This window comes from Suncus etruscus, chromosome 8 (genome assembly GCF_024139225.1).
Source record: "Suncus etruscus isolate mSunEtr1 chromosome 8, mSunEtr1.pri.cur, whole genome shotgun sequence".
Taxonomy (NCBI): domain Eukaryota; kingdom Metazoa; phylum Chordata; class Mammalia; order Eulipotyphla; family Soricidae; genus Suncus; species Suncus etruscus.
The window spans coordinates 60,472,702-60,489,335 of record NC_064855.1 but is presented as its reverse complement, the minus strand read 5'-3'; the positions used below and the strand labels follow the sequence as shown (position 1 = coordinate 60,489,335).

The following is a 16,634-nucleotide window of genomic DNA, read 5'->3' as shown; positions in this document are numbered from 1 at the left end:
ATATTTGTGTTTTCATGGTTCCCCTGGTCGTACCAACTATGTGAGGATATAGTGCTGTATGCTAAGCCATATAACACTCCCTATCTATGACACAGTAGAATACCTTACCCACAAAGAGAACATTAAGAACATAATATAGGGGTGTGTAGGGAGTGTTAAGCCACAGAACTAGTTTTCTTTCTTTCTTTCTTTCTTTCTTTCTTTCTTTCTTTCTTTCTTTCTTTCTTTCTTTCTTTCTTTCTTTCTTTCTTTCTTTCTTTCTTTCTCTTTCATCTTTCTTTCTTTCTTTTTCTTTCTTTCTTATTTCTTTCTTTCTTTCTTTCTTTTTCTTTTCTTTTTCTTTATTCCCTTTTTTCTGCCCAAACCCACCCACCCTCTTTTTCTTTCTCTTTCTTTCTTTCTTTCTTCTTTCTTTCTTTCTTTCTTTCTTTCTTTCTTTTCTTTCTTTCTTTCTTCTTTCTTTCTTTCTTTCTTTCTTTCTTTCTTTCTCTTTCTTTCTTTCTTCTTTTCTTTCTCTTTCTTCTTTCTTTCTTTCTTTCTTTCTTTCTTTCTTTCTTTCTTCTTTCTTTCTTTTCTTTCTTTCTTTCTTTCTTTCTTTCTTTCTTTCTTTCTCTTTCTTTCTTTCTTTCTTCTTTCTTTCTTTCTTTCTTTCTTTCTTTCTTTCTTTCTTTCTTTCTTTCTTTCTTTCTTTCTTTCTTTCTTTCTTTCTTTCTTTCTTTCTTTCTTTCTTTCTTTCTTTCTTTCTTTCTTCTTTCCTCCCTCTGTCCCTTTCTTCTTCCTTCCTTCTTTCTTTCTTTTCTTTCTTTCTTTCTTTCTTTCTTTCTTTCTTTCTTTCTTTCTTTCTTTCTTTCTTTCTTTCTTTCTTTCTTTCTTTCTTTCTTTCTTTCTTTCTTTCTTCTCTTTCACTGGCATAATACTCTACATACTCATCTATTTATAAGCAGATTTTATAACTTCATTTTCATAACAGCTGCATAGTATTTCACCGTGTAAATGTACCACAGTTACTTAATCCACTTATCTGTTCTCAGGCATTTGTGCTTTACCCCCATTTCTGGCTATTGTCAATAGTGCTACAATTAACATAGCAGTGTAGAGGGTTTTCTGTATTGTGCTTTTGGGTTCTCAGGGTATATCCCTAGGAAAAGTACTGCTGGGTCATATGAAAGCCCAATTTCTTCTCCCCATTTTTTATGGGGTTAGATGATTTTTCCTTGTTAAGTTCTGTCAGTACCTTGTATATCTTGGATATTAGCCCCTTAACTGGTGGGTATTGGGTGAATAGTTTCTCCCATTCTGTGGATGGTTTTTGTATCCTAGGCACTATTTACTTTGAGGTACAGAAGCTTCTCAGCTTAATATAGTCCCATCTGTTTACCTCTGCTTCCACTTGTTTGGAGAGTGCTGTTTCCTCCTTGAAGAAGCCTTTAGTCTTAATGTCATAAAGTAGGAATGCCATTTACTCCAGATTTTCTGGAAATTATGGATATTCCTCAAAAAAAAAAAAAAACCCTGGAAATTGAACTTCCACATGATCCAGCAATACCACACCCTCTGAACATAAAAAGTACAACAGAAAAATTCCCTCTGCAGTCCTATGTTCATTGCAGCACTATGGATAATAGCCAGAATCTGGAAACAACCTAGATGACTGACAATAGATGAGTGGCTAAACTGTAGTACATATACGTACATATACACAATGGAACACTATGAGGCCGTTAGGAAAAATGAAGTCATGAAAAAATTTTTTATACATGGTTAGACGTGGAAACTATTATGCTGAGTAAAATAAGTCAGAGGGAGAGAGATATACATAGAATAGTCTCACTCATCTGTGCGATTTAAGAAAAATAAAAGACAGTATGGTAATAATACCCAGAGAAAATGGAGATCAGGGCCAGAGGATCATCCCATGATATGAAGCTTACCACAAAATGTGGTGAGTGCAGTTAGAGAAATAACTACACTAACAACTATCATGACTATGCTTGTGAGAGAAACAGAATGCTTGTCTGGAAGATAGGCAGTAGTGGAGATGAGGGAGATGGGGACATTGTCAATGAGAAGGATGCACTGGAGAAGAGGGTGGTGTACATTTTATGAATGAATTCCAAGTACAAACGTATTTGTAAGTATAATGCTTAAATAAATTATTATTTTAAAAAAGAATAGAAGAAATCACCAAAGGAATAGGGCTAGAAAATAGTACAACATTATTTACCCATGATGTCTCCTGTACTCTGCTAAGAGAGATCCCTGAATACAGAGCCCTGACCACCACTGGTACGGGCCAAAATATCAAAAATAAAGAAAATCACCATGAGAGTCTGAAACAGATGTTTAAAGATTGAACTCTGGGCATGCCAATGACTAGAGATGTAGAAATAAACAGCCAACTGAGTTGCCAGTGAGATGGAATAATTAAGAAAAATGCCCCTCCTCCTTCCACTCTCCAAATCCTGCCCAAGGTAAAGCACAGAGCAAAGAGTATTTCAAGGTAGCGGGTTTAAGTAATTCTTCCAAATGCTGTTGATAGTTCCAAGACAACTAAAAACTAACCATTGATTTAGCAATCCAAAATCATTGGTGACTTTGTCAAGAGTAATTTCACTGGAGGGATAAAGACAAAAGTGTTACTGGGGTGGAGTCAAGAATGATTAATTGGAAAGAAGAGGATACAGTCAATATAAATAAGTTTCTCAAGAAACTTAGTGGGGGCAGAGCAACAAGGGCAGAACAATCAGAGAGGACACAGTGTCAGGAAGTTTTTGCAACAATAGGAAAATGGTGTGCAGTGTTAATGTGCTTGGAGATAAAACTTAATATTGCAGGATTAAAAGGTGACAACTTCTAAAGTAACAACTTTGAGAATATTTGAGCACATAGAGTCAATACAAAAGAGGAAGGAGTTGGATTTAGTTAGAAGCATTAGTTTATTCCTAGTAACAGGAGGGAATATAAAGCATAGAAATCCAAGAGTAAGTGCAATGGACTGAATGCATGTATTCCTTCAAACGGTTAGCACATATTAATCCCATATGTGATAGTTTTAGGAGTTGGGTCTTTTGGAGTGTGATTAGGTTACAAGGAAGGTCTTCCTGCATGGCATCAGCACCCTCAGAGAAAGGTTTCCAGAGAGCTCATTTGCCTCCTTCCCACTATTTGAGAATACATGATGATACTCTACAACTTGGATGAAGGACACGACCAGATACTGTCCATACTCACACTCTTCCAGCCTTCAGAACTGTGAAAAACAAATTTTCATTGTTCACAAACTATCTGACCTATCAAACTTGTTCAAGTGATCAAAATTAAGATCATTGGTTAACTTGATAGAGATTATTATGAGAATTTTAACCTCTGAAACACTCAGAGTGCAATGGTTTTATTTATTTTTATTTATTATGGGGGGGGCGGACGAAACTGGGTGGGCCAGCAAGGCAAATGCTGACCCCACTGTATTATCTCTCTGGCCTCTGAGTACATTTTAATGCTATGCTAGTCCACTAGCATAGTGTGGAGTAAAAAGACTATAATATAAATTTTAAGAAAACTTATGTGATTTAATAATATTTCCTCTTGATTTTATATTTTGGCCTCTTGGAAAAATTGTTGGTTCCCAAATACAGTAAAAAATTTTAACAAAAAGGCCAAAGATATAGTACCGTGTACACTATTTAAGAAATAGTTTTAACTTCTGAATTTTTCACAGTTCTCAAAACAACATAGTAAATAAAAGTTATTATTAGGTAACAGTTAGGAATCAGATGAAATATAGTGTAATGAATTGTGAACTTTACCTGTCTTATATGTACAAGATAAAGGCAAATCAGGTGTTGGAAATAGAAATGAATTAATCTCTTAAACCTTGAATTGCTTTGGCTGTAAACTGAGGCTTTCCTCTGTCTAACAGGACTGTAGTGAGCTCCAAATAACTTAGAGCTCCTGGAATATAGTAGGTGCTGAAAAGTAAATACAGCTATTATTACCAAATCTATAGCCTTGAGCAAAAAAGTGATTAAGAAATCAAGCTCTGTGGATTGTGGACTGAAAAGATAACTCAATGAGCAAAGGAGACAGTGATAGCACTGAAGAATAAACATTAACAGTTACAACAAAGATAAATTATTACTTTGTTTCATGTTAAGATTATGCTCCAAGAATTAACTCTGAAGCATACTCAACATGTCATATACAAATCCAACTTTTTGTTTTTAAATTTTATGTTGATTGAAAAATATTAAATCTGATGCCTCTTTTCAGAGCTCTATGTTCACCAGCGAACTGGTCTCTAACTATAAAAAGTGGCAGAAAATAATGTGAACTGTTTGAATTAGAAAGTTTCTGTTTAAGGAATAAACTCTAAAGATATTTTAATAATAACAGCTTTATTTAAACACTGTGATTAAACATGATTGTAGTTGGGTTTCAATTATACATTCAGTTCACCAGTGCAACATTCCCATCACCAATGCCCCCCATCTCCCCTCTCCCTTTCCTCCCTGCCTGTATTTGAGACATTCTACTTCTCTCACTCATTAACATTGTCATCATATTTGTCAGTGTAGTTATTTCTCTAAAGTCACTCATCACTCTTTGTGGTGAGCTTCATATTCTGGTCAGTCCTTCCAGCCCTCATCTCTATTGTCTCTGGGCATTATTACAATGTCTTTTATTTTTCTTAAAACCCATAGATAAGTAAGACTATTCCGTGTCTATCTCTCCCTCTAACTTATTTAACTCAACATAATAGTTTCCATGTCTATTCATGTATAGGAAAATTTCATGACTTCATCTCTCCTGATGGCTGCATAACATTCCATTGTGTAAATGTACCAGTTTCTTTAGCCATTCATCTATTGATGGGCATCTTGGTTGTTTCCAGATTCTGGCTATTGTAAATAGCACTGCAATGAATATAGTTGTGAGGAAGGTATTTTTGCATTGCATTTTTGTGTTCCTAGGGTATATCCCTAGGAGTGATGTAGCTGAATTATATGGGAGCTCAATGTTCCGTTTTTTTTGAGGTTGTCTAGATGGCATTCCCACCAGGAGTAAATGAGAGTTCCTTTCTCCCCAAATCCCCACCAGCACTGATTGTTCTTGTTCTTTGTGATGTGTGTCAGTCTCTGTGGCATGAGATAGTACCTCAGAGTTGTTTTGATTTGCATTTCCCTGATGATTAGTGATGTGAAGCTTTTTTTCATGTGCCTTTTGGCCATTTGTATTTCTTCTTTGAGAAATTGTTTATTTCTTCCCCCCATAAAGATGAAATTTTTAATGTTAGTGATAACTAGAAGAAAGTGTTTTCTGAATATATAATTGTGTTTCTATATGTTAAAAAATTCCTCATTTTATATGGTAGTAAGATTTCCTCAAGTTTTTTTTATATGTTAAAATGATTCTTCAAGTGTTACCCTGCTTTACCACTTAGAGGAGAAAGCTGATCAGGGTTTTAAGAAAGGTGACTTTAAACTCTTTGGCATTAGATAGCAACTACTCTTAAGACAGCTATTTATGAAAGTTCAGAAAGTCAACAATAAGCCAGAATAAACTAGGCAATGGTGTTTATACTTATGCACCTTAAGAACTGAAGGCACGTAATCCACAATGCAAAAACTTGGGGTACAAAAATTAACGCCTGGGTTTTTGCTCTTTTTTACCCTATAAAAATCAAATAAAGCAAGCCTCCTTCTAATGATGATGCTCTGATAATAAACTTTAAGGTCTGACAAAACAGCAGTTGCCAGAAAGGCTGTCAGACATACTCGAATGGTACTTTTCAGATGACATGACAAAAGTCAAACCAAATAAAAGGTGGATTTGATCATTCTGGATTGAAATTCTGCTTCACTGTGCTACTTTTGGTCAATCATTTAAACTTTATGAACTATAGAATCCTGGTTTTAAAAAAATCAATACTATAGTAAATAACTTTATTTCATAGAATGGCCAATAGCCTTAGTTGTGGAGCATTTTACCAATACCCACGCAGGTATTGGTTTCATGCCGTATTGTGGAAGAAGCAACTGCAAGTTATAAGCCTTTTTACTATAAGTAATGCTAGTGAGGTCTTGTGTGGCTTGTGTGAAGTGAGACAGTAGCCTCAGAAGAAAATTCACTGCTTTCTCCCTCTCCACCTCTATCATCCAGGAAGTGGCTGGGGAAATCTAGGACTGATAAAAGTCTAGTCCTAGGCCTTTTGGGTCCTTCCACTCTCAGAAAAGAACTTCAGGAGGAGAGGAAGTTTAATATAACAAGTTTACTGGAAAATACAGGGAGATAAGAAGAGAGACAGCATGAACCCTTCACTGTACATAACAGCATTCAAGTATGAAAGCACACATTTCAAAAGGGGAGATGCAAGTGGCTGTTGCTTAAGTACATTTGCTGAGCAGCAACACATAGGTACCTCTCCTTTGTTCAAATTGGCTTCTTCCAAACAGCACTCCACCACCAGTTGATTCTTAGGGTGGTTACCAAGGGAGTTTGGGGCAGTAGATGATCTTTAGATATTCTTCACCTGGTCTTTGTTGCAATCCAGTCACCTCCACTTGGGATGTCTCCAGCACTTGACCTCAAATTTTGCACCTCAATGGGTCCTTTGGGTCAGAGGCCTCCAAGCTTCCAGGATTGTCCTGATTTCAGTCTACTTTCTTCAAAAAGCATTACCAGGTCCCCCAATCTTCCTACAGGCATCAAAAGCATTTTACTAAAACTCAGGAAGGCCCACCACAGTGCAAAGAAATCCAAGACACAATTGCAAAGAATGGAATGAGAGTTGTTTTATTCCAGAGCCTAGTCTCCAGGTTGCATGGGGATCCCCAACGCACATTTCTCCTTATCCCAGAGCTGGTGGCCCTACAGTAGTGAGTTGACAGCAGCAGGCAAAACAAGGGAGAAGTGACCTAGTGCTTGTAGAAGGGGCGACCCCTTAATAGGGTAGCAGAGACAGCTGGGGGTCAGGATTCCCTAGTCGGGGTGGGGCCCCTCCAAATTGCCCTGGCTTTTGAGTAACCAAAGTTGAGGGAGAGGAAGCCCTGGGTTGCACAAGGCGGAGATGGAGAGAGAGGGAAGGAGGCGATGCCCAGTCCTCCAGGTCAGAGCAGCCCCAGGGCCGAGGGGGAGCGGGTGGCAGTGGGCAGACGAGGGAGGAGCGGAGGGGCGAGGCGCCGTCACCAACCCCCTCCCCTCCCTTCCCTTCCCTTCCCTTCCCTTCCTCTTCCCGGCCGGCGGCGGGAGCTCGGGCTCATCCCGCCAGGGCCGAGGCCGGGCCGCTGCGCTCCAAGGGGAGGCGCCAACTCGTCGCGGCGCCAGGGCCCCAGACCGAGCAGTAACGGCGACCCAGGAGGCGGAGCGGATGCAGCTGGGGCCTGCGCTGAAGTAAGGGGCCGGGGGATGGCAGAGGAAGGAAAGAGGGGGACGCCGGGCGTGCAGCAGGCCGCTCTCTGTGGCCCCCATCTTACAGGCCGTCCCGCCCCGCTCCAGCAGCCCGCGTTCTGAGGCGCCTCCACCGCCGAGAAACTCTCAGAGGGGGAGCAGCCCCAACCGAGTAGCGGGCCCTGGCCGGTCTGCGCGTGCGCACACCACTCGGCGGGCCCTGACTGGTCTGCGCGTGCGCACATCACTCGGCGGGATGTAGGCGCGGAGTTCCGCGGCCTCACGCACACCTTCCAGGCGCTTCTGCACTTGCGCAAACCCGCTGGTTTGGGGCTGGGGCCGCGCCGCAGGGAACCATTCCCCGGACTGGGACCTCCGGCCGCGGCGCTTTGCGCATGCGCGCGGAGGTGGCGCGCTCTGGGAAGAGTCGCGCGAGGCTTTACGCGCGCTCTGTCGCCTGACTGGGGGCTGGCTTCCCCGCCTCAGGCGTCCGCCGGCCGGGCTCTGAGTGAAGGGGTTGGGCTCCGGGCTCTGAAAGGAACCTGGTTGGGTTCTCCGTAGGCCGCTGATGTTCTCCTGGGTGTCGTCCAGACCCTGGCTTGCGCCTGTCCCGAAAATTCACCCACCCCGCTTCCCGAGCCTTATAAGCTCATTATTGTTATTATGATTATTTGGAGCGACTGTGAAGGCAGGAGTCGAAAGCTCCCCAAATGATTGAGCCGGAAGACATAGTTCTTTCTCCTCAGCCCCGGAAATCAAGGAGAGTTTCAGACGTTGAAAACTTTCCAAGAGTTTCTTCTACCTTGTGGCCGAGAAAGAACTTCCTGCCTGATTTGGAAGGCGAGTTCAGAGTGAACCATTTGCTTTTTTTTTTTTTTTTTTTTTTTGCTTTTTTGTCTTTTGGGAAATGACATGCAAGGTCGGAAGCGTTGAGTGTGCAGGACTGTAAACATGCATGTCCGTGTTTGGAGACTTGTTCTTTTCTTTCTTTCTTTCTTTCTTTCTTTCTTTCTTTCTTTCTTTCTTTCTTTCTTTCTTTCTTTCTTTCTTTCTTTCTTTCTTTCTTTCTTTCTTTCTTTCCTTCTTTCCTTCTTTCCTTCTTTCCTTCCTTCCTTCCTTCCTTCCTTCCTTCCTTCCTTCCTTCCTTCCTTCCTTCCTTCCTTCCTTCCTTCCTTCCTTTCTTTTTTTGTCAGAGTCCAATAAACGTGGTTGAGTTCCAACAGCAAAATGCCTGGGGCACCCCAGACTCGGAAATGGGCAGTTACTACTTCTTTTTTGTTTAGTCTATTGGTGTCTCTATTCTACTACCAAGTTCCACTTGGCTTTACACCTTCTCATTTTCCTACTTCTCAAGGCTTGCAACGCGTTTAATGCCACTATTGTGTGCCTTTGTGTCTTCTGTGATGTGCTGCTGATGCAGGCCTTTGGGGCCTGCAATCGAGAAGCAGCACTTAGTATCTGAGAATCTGAGCACTCTAGCTGTGAAACGTGATCTCTTTACTGGGGCAGTCTGCAGTGTATACCTGTTACTGTAATAAAAGTAAAAAGCAATTGGTATACTACCTTCTTGCACACCCATCCCCACTTTGCAGACCTTATTGCTAGTGCTGAGCCTAATAGCTCAGCATTTGCTATTTTTCTCTGTGCACAAAATTGACTCCCTGCTCCACTTGAATCTGCCCTGCAACCAAGTCTCAACAACTGTCATCTCTTCAGAGAGGTGACTCCCTCTTCTAAAATAGTCTCTGCACTGAGCCAGTAATTTATTGCCCTGTTCTATTTGACTTTGTAGTACTGATCACTGCCGAAGCTATGTCTTTATGTGTATGATAGCCCCCCACCCAAACTGAAGCTTAGTAGATACTTGGTAATTGTATAAATGAAGTTAGAACCTAACTGACTCCAGTAGTAGTTTGTACTAAACTCTCAATGGAGCTATTTGCTATTTATTCATTCAACTGATAAGTGAATGCCTAAATTGTATGTATGTTCTGTTGAAGTGCATTGGATATGGTACTGAACCAAACATAGATCCCTTCCCTCTAAAACTTAATTTCTATCTAGGACTAATAATTGTGAATATAATTTATTATAAGAAAATTAAAGTGCTATAAAAACGGTAAAAGGGGGAGGATGCAAAAAAAAAAAAAGGTCTGGAGCTTGGGAATGGATGTAATTCAGCAATAGAGAATTTGTATGTATTGAGTATTGGATCCCAGGATCTTCCTCCAAAAGAGGGGGAAAGGGAGTGCAGCTGTGGACTGAAATGTTATTCATCATGATTATGGTGACTCTGAAGTATAAACTGAAGCTGTTCAAAATGAATCACTGGTTTTTTAGCATGTCCTATCTTCTGAGAGAACATGTCCTTTGCCACCTCTAATATCTTTTATTGGTATCCAGAGCCAATGAAACTGCCCAATTATAGAGTGTGGGTGAAAAATAAATCTTCTCAATAGAATTTTAAGTTACTCAGAATTTTACAATTTTATGTAACTTATCAAATGAGATTGGATTCTTTAGTTGAAGAGACAACAGAGGTGTTTGGAAAAAGCATATTTTCTTCACTTTGTACTGCATTTTCCAATTGCCTGCATGGTATTGCTCCTTCTGTGGATGACTAGTGAAGTTCTTTTCTAAGAATGTGAGTTGTTTTTCTTGATCTGAAACTGCATAGAAGATTTACCTAAGTGTGATATGCTTCAAATATTTGGATATTAGAGATTTATCAGTGAACCAGAGAAGCCTAATCAGTTTTTTTTATAATCAAGAATGTTTAGACAAAGAGATGGATAGTGAGAAACATTTAGAAAGTAAAATGTTTACCATGTGTTCTAAAATGAAATTCAAATGTTCCTAAAAGACTACTAATTTTCAAGATTCTTTTAAGTTGAAATGCTGTGTTAGAATTAACCAGGAAAGAGAGAGTTGAGACCAGGAATGAGATTATTGGTGTTGCAGTGTGACATCAGGGACTCCTGTTCAAGGCTGAAAATAGAGAATCTCATGGGGAGATCTAGTTCAAAGGGAAGGATAGCTTCTCTCCTTGAAAAGGATATGTGTAATATCCTTCAGTGGAAGGTTGTTCCAAGTCATCTCTCTTTATCTGGAAGGAATATGTGTCTAATTCACACTTGATAATTCCTTTTAACAATGCAATGTCCCAGGAAATATAAGGCATAGTTTTCTGAGGGCTTTTTTTGTTTATTTATTTTAAATCCAACTGACTGTGGAATGTGTTTTTTTCTGTCTTTAGTCTTAATAAACTAACGTGGGATGATTATCTTTGATATTTATCTTTTCTTGGAAGACCTTTTGAGTTAATTTATTTGAATTACTTTTAAACAAAGTAATGGAAGCTTAAGTGCCAATAAACACAAGTTCCAGTGGATGCTAGTGTGTGAATAAATCATAATGTCGCCACATTGTATGTTCTGTATTTTATTTGCTGAATGAATATTATGCTGCCAAATGAATCTTAAATATGAACCAAAGCAATAGCTGAAGAAATATTTATGTTGGAGAACAGAACCTTTAGTGAAGAGGATTCTATTTACCAGGCACATTAGGATATTTAAAAATTCTATTCAATCTCTAAGAAACTAAATTTAAAATACATTTCCCAAATTGTCTCAGTTTAGCTAGTTTAACTATTTAAAATCAGTATACTTTGTTTGGATTATCTTTTATATTTGAAAGTCACATGTTTGTGACTAAAAAGAACATTGACAAGCTCAGTAATCTCTGCAAAGTAAATAAAACTTGTTTTGGACTAAAGATTTGCTTGGTCAATCTTGTTAAAAAAAATCGGTTTTGTTTTTTGTTTTACAAATAGTGTGTGTATCCTGCTGTTATTCTCAACTACTAAAGCATCTAATTTAAGTGGAACTGTATTATAGCAGATATCCTTATTTTTTGCAGGTCACAATTTTGATAATATTTTATTTTATATTACATTTATACATATTTATAGGAACACTAAAATGTTATTGCAGATACCTCTCATTTAATGACTTTGCTAAGCATATAGATGAAAGTCATATTTGGTCTGGAGCTAATGCTATGTTAAGCTGTGCTGGTGATCTAAAAGATTCTGATTTTGTTTAATATCCTATTTTTTTAATTTAAAAAATCATCAACCGTATTACCCAAATAAGAGCATCTGTTAAAAATACCAAGTTCTAAGATCTGTATTGATAGTAATACGGGCAGGGCCTTTTCCTGCTTGCATGCATCTAACTAGGTTTTGCTCTATGTGGTATGACACTGTATATGTTACCCTGAGTTATATCAGGAGTCTCCTGAGCTACCCTGAGTACCACTGGGAAGAATGTGCTTTGTGTATGGGGGGGGGGCATTTCAAAAGGGAGAGATGGTGCAATAGTACAGTAAGTTGGACACTTGTCTTGCAGGAGGCTGACTCAGGTTCAGACCCTGTTTCATATTTTGTACTATGTAAGGAGTGATTTCTGAGTACAGAGGCAGGAGTAAGGTTAGAACATAGCCAGGTTTGGGAGGGAGGGGGAAAGGGAAAAGGGGGAGGGAGAGAAAGAGGGAGGGAGGGAGGGAGGGAGGGAGGGAGGGAGGGAGAGAGAAAGGGAAGGAGGGAGGGAAGGAGGGAGGTAGAGAGACAGAGGGAGGGAGGGAGGGAGGGAGAGAAGGAAAAATGATGGAAAGAAAAAGAAGGAAGGGATGGAGGGAGGGGGAGGGAAGAAAAGAATGAGGAAGGGTTATTTAGTTCTGCAATGGATTGGAACATATTCTTTACATATAGCTGACTTGAGTTTGATCCCAATATCACATGGTTACCTGAGTACTGCTAGTAGTGAACCTTGAGCACCAAACTGTAAACAGCTGCACTAAAAAAAAAAGAGTTAAATATTCCAAGAATATTTTTCTTGATTTTGTGGCCATGCCTGGGGGTACTCAGAAAGGGGCTACTTCTATCTCCATGCTGGGGGAGCCATGCGATGCCAATAATCAAACCTGGGCCTTCAGTCTGTTAAGCTAGCTCTTCAACTCAAGAAAATATATGTATACACACACACACACACACACACACACACACATTGCTTTTTAGGCTGTACCCAGCAATGCTCAAGAGTTTAAGAATGTTCCTGGCTCTACATTCAGGAACTAACTTCCGATGGTGCTTGTGGGACCATATGAGAGGCCAAGGATCAACTTGAAAGGCAAACACCCTTTTCACTAGCCCCCAGAATATATTTTTATTTATTATATTTGTAATATAATACTTTTATAGATACAGTGCTGTCTAGTTTATTAACTTTTAACATGAGTTAAGTTTCTTTGAACAAAGGTGATGTTGCCATAGCACCTAAAAACTGGATCACTTTTTTTCTTTCACATATTTGCTTTCAACTTAGTGCCTACTGTGGGCAAAAAAACTATTGTTCAATGAGCTAGGAAAAGTATTGCATGTCCTTAAATCAGCTTAACTCATTATAAAGGTCATCTGTATTAGCAGTAAGTATGATACTTTGTCATATTAGCAGACAAAATGATTAGCACTAATTACTAGTACAATATGTAGAGGCTACTAATTATATATGTTGTTCAAGAAGATGAATTATTTGACCTTCTGTGAGAGGATTAGTAGTGTATTTGTGGTATTACATTTTCAAAAGGTAGTGTTCTTGTGTTCACTAGTTTTTACTCTGTAATTATGTAGAGAAAACTCGCAAAAAATGCATTATAAAATAATGAATTTTCTGTCACTAAAACAGATAATTTGGAAATAAATTACCCAACTATGCAAGTTTAGAAATGCAACAAAATTATGCTATGTAAAAATTTTATTTTGGTTTAAATACAGTTGATTTTGAAAATTACACTTTCAAAAACCTCAAAACGTTGGCCTTGAAGTGTCTGTTTCATTTGATCTCTGAAGGAAGAGATCATTTATAGGGGTTCTGTTAGGAGAGGAAATTGACCTCTCATGTTATTTTACATTGTGAGGCAACAATACAATAATAAGACTAATAGCATAGATTTTAAAATTTAATTGAGGAAATGCATAAGAAATTAATTTGCAAAGCACAAGTGACTTTTTAAGATGAGTAATCAACTCTGAACTATGTTTTAGATTCCAAAATACACAAAAATGAAAAACAAATAAAATACACTATGTTCTGATATGAGCTTATGTTGTGATATGGTCACTATGAAGATCTTCCAGTACAACTGCCTGCCACAGACTTGGGGCTACAAGGAACATTGCCCTCCTGTTCATAAAAGGAAAAAATTTGTAACCAAATTCAGACTAAAAAAACTTTCTCCATTCTAATATGCTAAAAGTAAACTTTTGAAAATTATTCTTTCATAGCTTTTAGAATATTAAGTCTATGCTATTTATTATTTGCTATAGTACTTTTCCCAAGGCAAAATTGTGGTTTGAATTCTCATTATCAAACCTTTATTCATATACTCTAAGGTAAAGGCAAAATTAGAATAGTAGTATTATGATCCTAAGATTTTGTTTTGCTTAACATTTAATAACTTTATTTTTATTTAAACTTAAAGTCATGAAAGTTGTCAAGTAAAAAGGATAAATCATACTAATTCATTGATAGAATCCCATTGCAGATTTTTTTTTTTGGGCCACACCCGTTTGACGCTCAGGGGTTACTCCTGGCTATGCACTCAGAAATCGCCCCTGGCTTGGGGGGACCATATGGGACACCGGGGATTGAACCGCGGTCTGTCCTACGCTAGTGCTTGCAAGGCAGACACCTTACCTCTAGCGCCACCTTCCCGGCCCCTCCATTGCAGATTTTAATATTTAAAATTAATTACAGCTGTCAAGGTGGCAGGCTGATTTATGGTGGGGAACTTGGAAACACTGGTGAGGGAGGTTTACACTGGTGGTGGGATTGGTGCTAGAACATTATATACCTAAAATTCAACTAACAATAACTTTGTAAATCACATTTTTAAAAATAAAATTAAAAAATGTGTGCCAGAATGATAGTACAATGGGTAAGGCAGTTGCCTTGCAACCAGGTTTCAGACAACCCAGGTTCAATCTCCAGCATCCCATATGGTTCCTTGAGCACCACCAGAAGTAAATCCCGAGTGCAAAATCAGAAGTAACCCTGAGCACCACTGGGTGTGGCCTCCCAAAATAAACAAAAATACAAATCCACTATAAAATTTAAAAATATTTAAAGAACATAAATGTTAAGACTATTGGAGCCTGGTAAACTACAATAAATTACTTTTTAAAACTCAAGAGTCCAGAGGCTGGAGTGGTGGTACAAGTGGTAGGGCATTTGCCTTGCATGCACTAACCTAGGATGGACTTTGGTTCAATCCCTCAGCATCCCATATGGTCCCCCAAGCCAGGAGGGATTTCTGAGTGCATAGCCAGGAATAACCCCTGCATGTCACCAGGTGTGGCTCAAAAAAACAAAACAAAACAACCTCAAGAGTCTACCATGTAGATGGCAGTTCTCAATTCATAATTACATTAAAATATTATTTTTCTAATATTTTTAAACTTCATAGTATAACTCTGAATCATTGTGATTTTATTCTTAGAAATGTATTCTAGATCATTTATTTCATTTGTTATTTGATCTACACCTGCCTCAGTTTATATCTTCTGTTGATAAATCCTATTGATCAATTATATATGTTATTATTAGTTTTATTGCTATTGTAAACAATTGAGCATGTCTAGAAATCATTTAGACCTATATTTTCCAAACTATGGAGCATTTTTAGTGATCTTAAAATTATTGTAGCAGATTGAGACCAGCATATTTTTTTCAAAAATGAAGTACAATGAATATGTAGGGCAGATAGGTAAGATAAGTTAGCATAGAATCCAAAAATTAAAAAAGAATAGGCTGGCTCTTCAAGCTGTGATTTCCTTGAACACTGACCTTGTTTGCTTGTCTCTGTTTCTTTGTTTGCCTTTTTCCACCCTGGAGAAGGCAGTGTTCTCTCTTGAACACACACTCTACTTCCTCTACTTCACACACTCTACTTTTCTCTCCACTCACATCTTTTTTTGGTTTTTGGGTCACACCTGGCAGCACTTAGGGGTTACTCCTGGCTCTACGCTAAGAAATCGCTCCTGGCAGGCTCAGGAGACCATATGGGATACTGGGATTTGAACCACCGTCCTTCTGCATGCAAGGCAAATGCCTTATCTCCATGATATCTCTCCAGCCCCTCTAAATAAGTTTTAATAAAAGCTATTTTGCTTCAAAAATTAGAATAATCAAAAAAAATTAGAATAATCATATTTTGAAGCTTCTTTATGTAGTAAACTATCTTGTGAAATGGTTCTGATACATATAATATATCCTAAAAATAAACTGAAGACATTGATGATGGGAAATGTGTACTGGTAAAATGTGACTCAAAGAAATTATAAAATATTTAAATAAAACATAAAATAAAAAAAGATTGAAGACAAAGCTCTGGCATACTGTTGAGTTGATCTCTAAAGTAATTAATTGTACCAGTTTAAGTGAATTTTCTAGTGATTGGTGTTTATTAAATATTGTCATTCTTTAATCCTGTAGATCTGATGAGTTAGGTGTATTTCACTGTGACTGCATTTCTATGATAAATTCTATGGTTAATTTGAATATCTTTTCTGTCTGTTTGTTTTATTTTGGGCCACACCCAGTGATGCTCCAGGGTTATTCCTGGCTATGCAGACCTTATGGGCTTGAAGAGAAGGGTCAAAAGTGGGTCAACCGCCTGCAGTGCCAGCTTTCTACCCCTTTGACTATCCTTCCTGCCTCGAATGTGTTTCTTGTTTTGTTTTGTTTTTCTCTCTTTTTTTTTTTTTTGGCATTGAGGGGTTACTCCTGGCTCTGTACTCAGAAATCACTTCTGGCAGGTTTAGGGATCCATATATGATGTTAAAGATCAAATTCAGATTAGTCATGTACAAGGCAAACACCCTACTCACTGTGCATCGCTGTGGGCCCTCTTGTTTTGTTTTTGTATGTTTTTAGCCAGGCCAGACTTTGTTCAGAGCTTACCCAGGTATCACTCCTGGAGGGAACCAGGAATCAAACTCAGGTCAGTAGCATGCAAGACAAATGCTCTACCCATTCCTGCCCCAACATTTAATATCTTTATTCATTCCTTTCATATCTTGTGAATCTTTTGCCCATTTTTAAATTGAAATTTTTATTTATTTTATTTATTTATTTATTTATTTATTTATTTTTGGTTTTTGGGTCACACCCGGTAACACTCAGGGG

At 38.4% G+C, this 16,634-nt stretch overlaps 1 protein-coding gene across 1 annotated transcript in view; it reads left to right on the top strand.

Annotated features, from left to right (window-relative positions):
- Window positions 1-7,249: 7,249 nt before the first annotated feature.
- Window positions 7,250-16,634, top strand: part of RCBTB2 (RCC1 and BTB domain containing protein 2) — a 56,892-nt gene continuing 47,507 nt past the window's right edge. Inside the window, exon 1 of the mRNA XM_049778790.1 lies at window positions 7,250-7,389. The gene's annotated coding sequence lies outside the window, so the exon portion shown is untranslated. The remainder of the gene's footprint in view (window positions 7,390-16,634) is intronic.